At 49.0% G+C, this 11,502-nt stretch overlaps 3 non-coding genes across 3 annotated transcripts; 1 reads left to right on the forward strand and 2 right to left on the reverse strand.

The window, feature by feature from the left end:
- Positions 1 to 4,755: 4,755 nt before the first annotated feature.
- On the reverse strand, positions 4,756 to 4,827 carry TRNAP-UGG (transfer RNA proline (anticodon UGG)). Its single transcript has one exon. It is a non-coding gene; the product is annotated as a tRNA-Pro (tRNA).
- A 3,050-nt stretch (positions 4,828 to 7,877) lies between these two features.
- On the reverse strand, positions 7,878 to 7,949 carry TRNAP-CGG (transfer RNA proline (anticodon CGG)). The gene has a single exon. It is a non-coding gene; the product is annotated as a tRNA-Pro (tRNA).
- Positions 7,950 to 8,663: 714 nt separating this feature from the next.
- On the forward strand, positions 8,664 to 8,735 carry TRNAP-AGG (transfer RNA proline (anticodon AGG)). The gene has a single exon. It is a non-coding gene; the product is annotated as a tRNA-Pro (tRNA).
- The last annotated feature ends 2,767 nt before the right edge of the window (positions 8,736 to 11,502 follow it).

Below are 11,502 nucleotides of genomic sequence, written 5' to 3' on the forward strand. Positions count from 1 at the left end.
AAGAACAAAACATCATGCTATTCGATTACACAGAACTTGCGAGCTGTTGGTCATGTGCTTAAAGCGTGCAATGGTTTTCATCATAAAACCTGGTTGATGTAATTCAAAAGCTACCCGTTGTTTCTGATTTTTTGATATCATTATTGAAAGGTGTTATGAAATTAAATAATCAGATATCCCAGCTGTGCTTTACATAAGAAAGGAAAATTGCATTGCTCGCCACTCAAAACTAACCGGCAAACGAATCAAAACTAAGTGTATTTGGCTTTACAACTTCAATACGTAAAGTGCTAAAATGTGACATGACGAAGAAGTACCTAAAGACGAACCAAATATGCCTCCGGTGTGAAAAGTCACAGTTTTTTTATAACTGACGACACATCATGGTCCCGTGGAAGCAAACCCGATGCTTGGAACCTTTCGGGTTTAATGCAGGTAGCTTGGTTATAGTCTCTCGTTAGTAACCTTCGCATGAAAATGGCTAACGAAGCGCAGTTGCTCCAAGACACCCATCTGTGTCTGTGCGTATAGTGACGGCATGCTTCTAGCTCTGACAGCAAAGACCGGGCTCGTCGGGGATTTGAACCCGGTACCGCTCGCACCCAAAAGCGAGAATCATGCCTCTAGACCAACGAACCGCACATGCTCTTAGTACCGTCCTGGTTGCGGGCCGCGCCGTTAGTTTCACACCGCGAGTCGACATCTCCGGACCCACTGTCTGCACCGAGTGCCGCCTCAAAAGATCACAAAACAAGGCACTGGTTATTAGAACGGCCATGTCGTGTAAGCAAAGTAGTAAACCGAAACCGATGCATCATAAAAAGGACTGAGACTGGGATAGGGCAGGTCTCGACCGATGACCCAGGCTGAAACAACGTGCAGCGCAGAACGAAAGGTTGTACGCGGCAGACGACCTGGGAGAATAAACGTCAGAGAACTCCGAGCAAAGCGCAGTGACGCAAGGACTTACGATAGGAGCGGAAGAGAGAAAGTAGAGTACGAGGCAGCGGAACGGGAAAAGGAGACGAAGCAGAGAACAAGAGGCCAGAGTAAAACAAGATCACTTTTGTCTGATACGTCCGTTTCGTCCCGTCTCGTTATGCTCAGCAGTGGGCATGACCGGCCATGCCTTGTTCTGTCTTTTGCCCTTTTGCTGGTCCTCTAACGGTTCATCCACATGCATCGCCACAACTAATTTGAAGCTCGCACGTCAATGTTGCCCCAAATGTCACGGTCAGGCTCGGCTACAAGGGCTGCTAGAGCTCCCTCACGACAGTGTGTAGCCAGCCCTTTACAGGATAACCTTGTGAGACGGTGGTGGGTGTGACTAGTGTGCTAGGAGTCGTACACCGTGTGATGTGAAAGCAATGGCGCGGCTCAGAATTGAGACGTTATGCCATATTCTATCGGTTCGTTGGTCTACGGGTATGATTCTCGCTTAGTGTGCGAGAGGTCTCGGGTTCAAATCCCGGACGAGCCCGGTTATTGCCGTCACAAGTGCTCGTCTCACTGGTACTTGTCCATTACTTCCATGCTCAATGCTAACGACTCTCCAATGCTGTTCTAACCAGAGCCTTGTGTTATAACCTTGTGAGACGGTGCTAGGTGCGGACAGTTGGTCCGGACCTGTCGACCCGCGATGTGAAAGTAACGGCGCGGCGCAGAACCAGACGTTAAAAGGTGTTTCGTCGGCAGGCTACAGAAGTTTTTAAAGGACCATTGGTACAGGGACCATGATTCTCGCTTCGGGTGCGAGAGGTCCCAGGCTCAGATCCCGGACGAGCCTAGATATTGCTAGCATTGGTTCAGCTAGTATTCGTTCCTCCCACTCGATCCGTATTATCATGTCATTCATATCATGTCATTATCTGATTATTATCATGTTGGAACAATGTGGCTTATCAATGTGCTTCGTGGGATGTCTTGGCTCCACTGTGGTATAGCTGAACGTATTTGTGATGTTAAGTGTGTGCACCCAAGGAACTGATATTACGAAGCGATGAAGGTAGATTTGCTGTGAGTCGGTCCCGAGTGTGATTTCTCAACAATCTTTTTGGTGAAACCAAGAACTAAACCTCTAAAAGTCCAAATATCGTAGTAATATACGGAATTACACTCTGAAATGAACGTAGGTAGCTTTTCAGTTGCATCCATAGCGTGCTGTGCCACTGTATGCTTTAAGCTAATTGCTGCTAGCTAGGAAGCTATCAAGAATTGAACAGTATGACGTTTTCTTTTTGAATTTCGTATGTTTTTGCTTGTGGTGGCCTGCCCCTACGCTCTTCTGCTCTGTCCCGTCTTTTTCGTGCCTGCCACACCTTGCTCTGTCACGTCCGCCTGTTTTTGACAGGACAGAGGGCAGACCGCTCTGGCCTATCCTTCTAACAAAGTCATGTGGGGAGAGGCTCTTGCCGATGTCCTATGATCCCATGCATTGCCATACAGTCATCATCACAAGTCCAACGGTAACGGCGAAGCTCCGCTCCCTGTGCTATGCTCTCCGGCGGCAGTCGGTAGCCAGCGCACGTCACGAGCTTGTGCGACGGTGGATGTGGCCAGTGCACTGTCAACTCATGCCTGTAATATTCGAGCGTAATGGCAGAGACCGGAATTAGGATGTGTATTGCAATATTGTCGGCTCTTTGGTCTTGGGGTATGATTCTCGCTTTGGGTGCGAGAGGTCCCAGGTTCAAATCCCGGACGAGCCCGGCTGTTGCTATAATTCATGCATGTCTTTACATCTATGCTAATCAGTATATTGAGTTTCAATGTACTTCGTCGCCTCAGTCCTGTAGATTTGCACTGTCATTACCATTATCTGCTTCCTGGGATGTTCTTCGCTTCACTATGGTATATTCGGAGGTATGTGTGCTGTGTGGTGCGTGCGCCCAATAAATTGATATACGGGGACCGATGAAGACTGACTTACTATGAGTCGTTCCTGAGGATGATTTTTCATCAAGTTTTTCGGTGAAGCGGACTTGAGATATAATAGTATTGTACGGAATTACACTTTCAAACGAACGTGGATAGTTTTTCAATCGCATAAGCATTGTGCTATGATAAAATGCAGGGCATGCTTTAAGCTGATTTCTGATAACTATGAAATTATGATATGAATAGCCTCTCGTCTTCCTTTTTGGTCAATTCCGCACTCCGTCTGGTGCCGTGATTTGCGCTGCCCTCCCCTGCGCTTTCCTGTATACTGTTCCGCCATGTCCCGTCCTGTCCTCCGTTCTTCCCTCTTGGCGTCCTGACCTGCCCGGTGTCCTGCTCTGTGCTTTATGTGCTGCTTGACCTGTCACCTGCTGCTCTGTTACGTCGCCCTGTTGTTTTGTAGGACACAGGACTGATAGTTCATGTCTATCCGACTAACGAAGCAAAAAGGGTGGAGTTAAAAAATCATGGCAGCTCAATTGGGAGAGAAACGTTCTGTTAGTGATCCGGGCTCACGCATCACCTTATAGTTAGTCCAAGCTTGCGTATCGAACAAGTCCAGCGGCCACTGTGCAGCTCCATTCCCTGACCTATGCTTCACTGCGACAGTCTGTAGCCAGTGCTTTATGTCACGAGCTCGTGCGATAGTGAATGTGGCCAATGCCCGAGAGCTGTTGTCCGTACGGTGTGAACGTAATGACAGAGGTTGGCATTGAGATATACAGATATGTGTTGTCGGCTCGTTAGTCTTGGTACATGTTTCTCGCTTAGGAAACTCATGGCGTGCCGTCCAGTTCAATGTGTAATTATGCATCTGCAATTCCGCCAGGCAGGAATGCGGATTGCATTTACGTGCCGCACAATGCTGCGGCACGGCCACTCCGGGCCTGGGTTGACTCTCGTTGGCTTGTTGCCAGCTGACCTTTCCATTTCAATGGGGCCAAACAATGTCACATTGCAGAACAGATAGACAGTTCCGCTGGATTACGAGTCCAGCATCTTTCTCCTAGACCACGGAGATGGTTCGGTCCCATGTCTTCTGCCCTGGCTTGTCCTATGTTGTGACCTACCCTTCGTTCTGCACTGTCATTTCTCTTGTCATGTGCTTTCCATCCTTTCCTGACCGCCAGTGGTGGGCGATAATGCACAAGGTAATGGCGTGAAGCGCTGGCTTCAGACTGGAGGGATGGAGCAGAGCCTTAGTGTCCCAGGTTTGTCGTGACCACTGGGGTCGGAGTAACGTGCAATCTTCAAAAGATATCTGGTGATGCACGTAGAGGCAACGCTAGGATGGAATGAATCTCCTTTCAGCACAATTGCAGTTTTTCAAAAGGTCTTAATTTCTTTCTATGGGCATGTTATGTTGTGCAATGTTCAGCGTGAGAAACTGGCTCCGGTAGCCATTTACCTTCCAATTCCAAAGGCTTCAATGATCCTGATCAAGAACGAGAAGCCCTTGCACACAACGGGCTGGAGATATGTTGTCCATTTCACCAAACGGGGCTTTTTGTTTACTCCTTCCTCAAACGCAGACATTTCTGACTAATTCGCGACACTTTCCGCCTGCAGTCCGCGAGCTGTCCGAGAATCATATGACACTCAGATGACCCATCGCATCTGATAAATGCCATGTCCATGTCCGCAAGCTTTTCTAGTCAGATGACCCATCGCATGACCCACCGCATTTGATGCGATGGGTCATCCCATCGCGTTATTTTATTAACAGCGCAAATCTACAGGACTGAGGCGACGAAGTGCATTGATACTCAATATACTGATTAGCGTGAATGCAAGACACCCATGAATCAGAGCAATACCGGGCTCGACCGGGATTTGAACCCGGGACCTCTCGCACCCAAGGCGAGAATCATACCCCTAGACCAACGAGCCAACAGTATTGCGACACACATCCTAATTCCGGTCTCTGCCATTACGTTCGCACGTTACAGGCATCAGTTGACAGTGCACTGCCCACATCCACCGTCGCACAAGCTCGTGACGTGCGCTGGCTACCGACTGCCGCCAGGGAGCATAGCACAGGGAGCGGAGCTTCACTGTGACCGTTGGACTTGCGGTGATAACTGTATGGCAATGGATGGGATCATAGGACTTCAACAAGAGCCTCTCCCCACATGACTTTGTTAGGAGGATAGGCCAGAGCGGTCTGCCCTCTGTCCTGTCAAAGAACAGGCGGTCGTGACAGAGCAAGGTGTGGCAGGCATAAAAATGACGGATCAGAACAGAAGAGCGTGGGGGCAGGCCACCACAAGCAAAGGGACAGAACGAAGTGCGGATTGGAAAAAGAGCGAAACATCATGCTATTCGATTACACGGGACATGCGTGCTGTTGGTCATGTGCTTAAAGCGTGCGATGGTTTTCATCATAAAACCTGGTTGATATAATTCAAGAGCTACCCGTTGTTCTTGATTTTTCGATGTCATTATTGGACGGTGTTATGGAACTAAATAATCATAAATCCCCACTGTATTTTACATAGGAAAGGAAAATTACATCGCTCACCTTATCAACATTAACTGATAAACGAATCAAAACTAAGTGTATTTGGCTTTACAACTTCAAAACGTAAAGTGCCCAAATGTGACATGACGAAGAAGTACCTAACGATGAAGCAAAAATGCCTCCGGTGTGAAAGGTTGTTGGAGCATTTCAGGTTTGATGCGGCTAGCTTGGTTATAGTATCTTGTTAGGAACCCTCCCATCAACATTTCAACGAAGCGCAGAAGCTCCAAGACACCCATCTGCGCTTGTACGCATAGTGACGGCATGCTCGTAGCTCTAACAGCAAGGACCGGGCTCGTCCGGGATTTGAGCCCGGTACCTCTCGCACCCAGAAGCGAAAATCATACCCCTAGACCAACGAACCGCATATGTGCTCAGTAACGTCCTGGTTGCGGCCCGCGCCGTTAGTTTTACGTCGCGAGTCGGCAGCTCCGGACCCACTGTCTGTACCGAGTACCGTCTCAAAACATCACAAAACAAGGCACTGGTTATTAGAGCAGTCGTGTCGTGTAAACAAAGTAGCAAGCCGAAACCGATGCATCATAAAAAGGACTGAGACCTGGACAGGGCAGGTCTCGACTGATGACTCAGGTTGAAACAACGTGCAGCGCAGAACGGAAGGTTGTGCACGGCAGACGACCTGGGAGAATAAACGTCAGAGAACTACGAGCAAACCGCAGTGATGCAAGGACTTACGATAGGAGCGGGAGAGAGAAAGTAGAGAACGAGGCAGCGGAACGGGAAATGGAGACGAAGCAGACAGCAAGAGGCCAGAGTAAAACAGGATCACTTTTGTCTGATATGTGCGTTTCATCTCGTCGCGTTCCGCTCAGTAGTGGACATGGCCGGCCATGCCTTGTTCTGTCTTTTGCCCTTTTGCTGGTCTTGCCTTCTGGCCTAACGGTTCACCCACATGCATCGCCACAACTTATTTGCAGCTTGCACGTCAATGTTACCCCAATAGTCACGGTCAGGCTCGGCTACAAGAGCTACTAGAGCTCCCTCACGACAGTCTGTAGCCAGCGCTTTAAGGGATAGGCTTATGAGACGATGGTGGTTGTGGCTAGTGTGCACGAAGCCGTGCAGCGTGCGAAGTGAAGATAGCGGCGCGAAGGGGAATTGAGACGTTTCGCCACGTTCTGTCGGCTCGTTGGTCTAGGGGTTTGATTCTCGCTTAGGGTGCGAGAGGTCCCGGGTTCAAATCCCGGACGAGCCCTGTTATTGCCGTCACAGGTACACGCCTGCTACTTCAACGCTCAAGGCTAACGATGCTTCGATGCTGTCCTAACGATAGTATTGTGTCATGGTGTTGTGATGCGGAATTGTGTGCGGAGTCGGGAGATGTTGACTCACGACGTGAAAGTAACAGCGCAGTCCGCAACCAGAACGTTACAGGAACTTGTTGACGGATCATTCGTACAGGGATATGATTCTCGCTTCGGGTGCGGGAGGTCCCAGCTTCAGAACCCGGACGAGCCCAGTTATTGCTATCATTGGCATCACTGGTACATTGGTATTCGTTCTTGCCATCGATCTCTATTATCGCTATCATGTTGAAACAAAGTGGCTTATCAATCTGCTTTCTGGGATGTTCTTCGCTTCACTGTGGTATATTCTGAGGTATGTGTGTTGTGTGGTGTGTGCACGCAGTAAACTGATATCATGCGGGGACCGATGAAGACTGATGTACTGTGAGTCGTTCCTGACGATGGTTTTTCATCAAGTTTTTGGGTGAAGCGGACTTTAGATATAATAGTATTGTATGGAATTACACTTTCAAACAAGCGTGGGTAGCTTTTCAATCGCATTAGCATTGTGCTATGATAAAATGCAGAGCATGCTTCAAGCTGATTTCCAATAGCTATGAAAATATGATGAAATGAATAGCGAGGCGTTTTTGATTTTGGTCAATTCCGCACTCCGTCTGGTGCTGTTATTGGTGCTGCCAGCCTTTGCGCCTTCCTGTATGCTGTTCCGTCATGTCCGGTCCTGTCCTCCGTTCTGCCCTGTAGGCATCCTGACGTGCCTGGTGTCCTGCTCTGTGCTTTATGTGCTGCTTGACCTGTCACTTGCTGCTCTGCTACGTCACCCTGTCATTTGGTAGGACACAGGACAGGTAGTTCACGTCTATCCGACTAACGAAGTAAAAAGATTAAAGTTAAGGCTGCTCAACTTGGAAAGAGACGGCACTCGGCCCAAATGTGACATGACATGACAAAGAAGTACCTAACGACGAAGCAAAAATGCCTCCGGTGTGAAAAGTTGTTGAAGCATTTCAGGTTTGAGGCGGCTAGCTTGTTTATAGTTTCTTCTTAGGAACCCTCGCATCAACAATTCAACGAAGCGCAGAAGCTCCAAGACATCCATCTGTGCTTGTAAGCATGGTGACGGGACGCTCGTAACTCTGACAACAAGATCCGGGCTCGTCCGGGATTTGAACCCGGGACCTCTCGCACCCGAAGCGAGAATCATACCCCTAGACCAACGAGCCGCATATGCGCTTAGTAACGTCTTGCTTGCGGGCCGCGCCGTTAGTTTTACATCGCGATTCGACATCTCCGGACCCACTGTCTGTACCGAGTACCGTCTCAAAAAAATCACAACACAAGGCACTGGTTATTAGAGCGATTATGACGTGTAAACAAAGTGGTAAACCGACACCGATGCATCATTCAAAGAACTGAGACTGGGACAGGGCAGGTCTTTACTGATGACCCAGGGTGAAACAATGTGCAGCGCAGAACGAATGGTTGTGCACGGCAGACGACTTGGAAGCATAAACAGCATAGGACTCCGAGCGAAGCGCAATGATGCAAGGACTTATGATAGGAGCGGAAGAGAGAAAGTAGAGTACGAGGCAGCGGAACGGGAAAAGAAGACGAAGCAGAGAACAACAGGCCAGAGTAAAACAGGATCACTTTTGTCTGATACGTCCGTTTCGTTTCGTCTCGTTCCGCTCAATAGTGGGCATGACCGGCCATACCTTGTTCTGTCTTTTGCCTTTTTGCTGGTCCAGCCTTCTGTCCTAAAGGCTCATCCACATGCATCGCCACAAGTTATTTGAAGTTCGCACGTCAGTGTTACCCCAAATGTCGCAGTCGGGCTCGGCTAGTGTGCTCTCAGTCTAATGTGCTTGTAGCCGTACACCGTGTGATGTGAAAGTAATGGCGCGGCTCAGAATTGAGACGTTATGCCATATTTTATCGGCTCGTTGGTCTAGGGGTATGATTCTCGCTTAGGGTGCGAGAGGTCCCGGGTTCAAATCCCGGACGAGCCCGACTATTGCCGTCACAGGTACACGTCTGCTACTTCAACGCTAAAGGCTAACGACGCTCCATTACTGTCCAAACGAAAGTCTTGTGTCATGATGTTGTGATGCGGTAGTGTGTGCGGAGCCCGGAGATGTTGACTCACGACGTGAAAGTAACAGCGCAGTCCGCAACCAGGACGTTACAGAAGTTGCTGACAGATCATTCGTCTAGGGATATGATTCTCGCTTCGGGTGCGGGAGGTCCCAGCTGGATTATAAGTCCAGCATCTTTCTCCTAGACCACGGAGATGGTTCAGTCCCATGTGTTCTGTCCTGCATTATCCTCTGTCATGACCTACTCTTCGTTCTGCACTGCCATTTCTCATGTCATGTGCTCTCCGTCCTTTCCTAACCGCCAATGGTGGGCCATAAAGCATAAGGTAATGGCGTGAAGCGCTGGCTTCAGACTGAAGGGATGGAGCAGAGCCTTAGTATCCCAGGTTGGTCGTGACCATTGGGATGCAGTAACGTGCAAGCTTCAAACGATATCTGGTGATGCCCGTAGAGGCAACGTTCGGACAGAATGAATCTCCCTTCAGCGCAATTGCAGTTTTTCAAAAGGTCTTAATTTCTTTCCGTGGGCATGTTATGCTGTGCAATTTTCAGTGCGAGAAACCGATTCAGGTAGCCATTTACCTTCCAATTCCAAAGGCTTCAATGATGCTGATCAAGGACAATGAGAAGCGTTTGTACACAACGGGCTGGGATGAGGATAAGCTGTCCATTTCACCCTAACGGGGCTTTTGTGTGCTTCTTTCATCAAACAACAGACATTTCTGGATAATTCGCAACACTTCCCCCAGCAGTCCGCACACGATTTTGCTTCGGATGCGATAGGCCCACATCCCATCGCATCTGATGCGATGGGGCCACCACATTCGACTAATTATAATGGACAGGCTCAAATCTACAGAGCCTGAGCGCCGACGAAAGTACATTTAGAAACTTCATATTGCTGATTTAGGTGACGAATGACAAAGGACATGCATAAATTATAGCAAATAGCCGGGCTCGTCCGGCCGTTGAACCACGCCGGGACCCTCGCACCCAACAGACGAGAATCATACCCCCTAGATCCAAACGAGCCGACCTAATTGCAATTACACATCCTCAATTCCGGTCTCTTTCCATTACGTTACACATGTTGCAGCGCATGAGTTGACAGTGCACTGGCCACATCCACCGTCCGCCAAGCTCGTGACGTGCTGCTGGACTACCGACGCCGCCGGGGAGCATAGCACAGGAGGGCGGAGCTTCGCCCGTTACCGTTGGACTTGTGGATGATAATGTATGGCAATGTATGGGATCATAGGCATCGGCAAGAGCCTCTCCCCACATGACTTTGTTAGAGGATTGGACAGAGCGGTCTGCCCTCTGTCCTGTCAAAGAACAGGCGGGTCGTGCCATGAGCAAGGTGTTGGCAGGCAATGAAAAAGACGGGACAGAGCAAGAAGAGCGTGGGGCAGGCCACCACAAGCAAAAGCACAGAACGAAGTGCGGATTGGGAAAAGAGCAAAACCGTCATGCTAATCGATTACACAGAACTTGTGAGCTGTGGTCATGTGTGTAAGGCCTTGCAATGGCTTTCATCATGAAACCTGGTGATGTAATTCAAAAGCTACCGTTTTTCTTGATTTTCGATATGTTATTGAAATGTGCTATGGAGTTAGGTGATCATAAATCCCTGCTGTGTTTTACATAAGAAAGGAAAATTGCATCGCTCACCTACTCAAAACTAACTGGCACGAATCAAAACTAAGTGTATTTGGCTTTACAACTTCAAAAAGTAAAATGCCCAAATGTGACATGACGAAGAAGTACCTAACGACGAGGCAAAAATGCCTCCGGTGTGAAAAATCACAGGTTTTTTTATAGCTGACGACGCATCATGGTCCCGTGGAAGCAAACCCGATGCTTGGAACCTTTCGGGTTTGATGCAGGTAGCTTGGTTATAGTTTCTCGTTAGTAACCTTCGCATGAAAATGGCTAACGAAGCGCAGAATCTCCAAGACACCCATCGGTGTTTGTACGTATAGTGCCGGCATGGTCGTAGCTTTGACAGCAAGGACCGGGCTCGTCCAGGGTTTGAACCCGGTACCTCCCGCAGCTAAAGCGAGAATCATACCCCTAGACCAACGCACCGCATATGCGCTCACTAACGTTTCGGGCCGCGCCGTTAGTTTCACATCGCGAGTCGGCAGTTCCAGACCCACTGTCTGTACTGAGTACCGTCTCAAAAGATCACAACACAAGGCACTAGTTATTAGAGCGGTTATGACGTGTAAACAAAGTAGTAAACTGACACCGATGCATCATAAAAAGGACTGAGACTGGGACAGGGCAGGTCCCGACTGATGACCCAGGATGAAACAACGTGCAGCGCAGAACGAAAGGTTGTGCACGGCAGACGACCTGCAAGGAAAAACGGCAGAGGACTCCGGGCAAAGCGCAGTGATGCAAGGACTTACGATGGGAGCGGAAGAGAGAAAGTAGAGTACGAGTCAGGGGAACGGAAAAAGGAGACGAAGCAGAGAGGAAGAGGACAGATTAAAACAGGATCACTTTTGTCTGATGCGTCTGTTTCGTCTTGTCTCGTTCCGCTCAGTAATGGGCATGACCGGCCATGCCTTGTTCTGTCTTTTGCGCTTTTGCTGGTCCAGCCTTCTGTCCTAACGGTTCATCCACATGCATCGCCATAACTTATTTGAAGCTCGCACGTCAATGTTACCTCAAG

This window comes from Pollicipes pollicipes, unplaced genomic scaffold (genome assembly GCF_011947565.3).
Source record: "Pollicipes pollicipes isolate AB1234 unplaced genomic scaffold, Ppol_2.1 Scaffold_6138;HRSCAF=7277_pilon_pilon_pilon, whole genome shotgun sequence".
Lineage (NCBI taxonomy): Eukaryota > Metazoa > Arthropoda > Thecostraca > Pollicipedomorpha > Pollicipedidae > Pollicipes > Pollicipes pollicipes.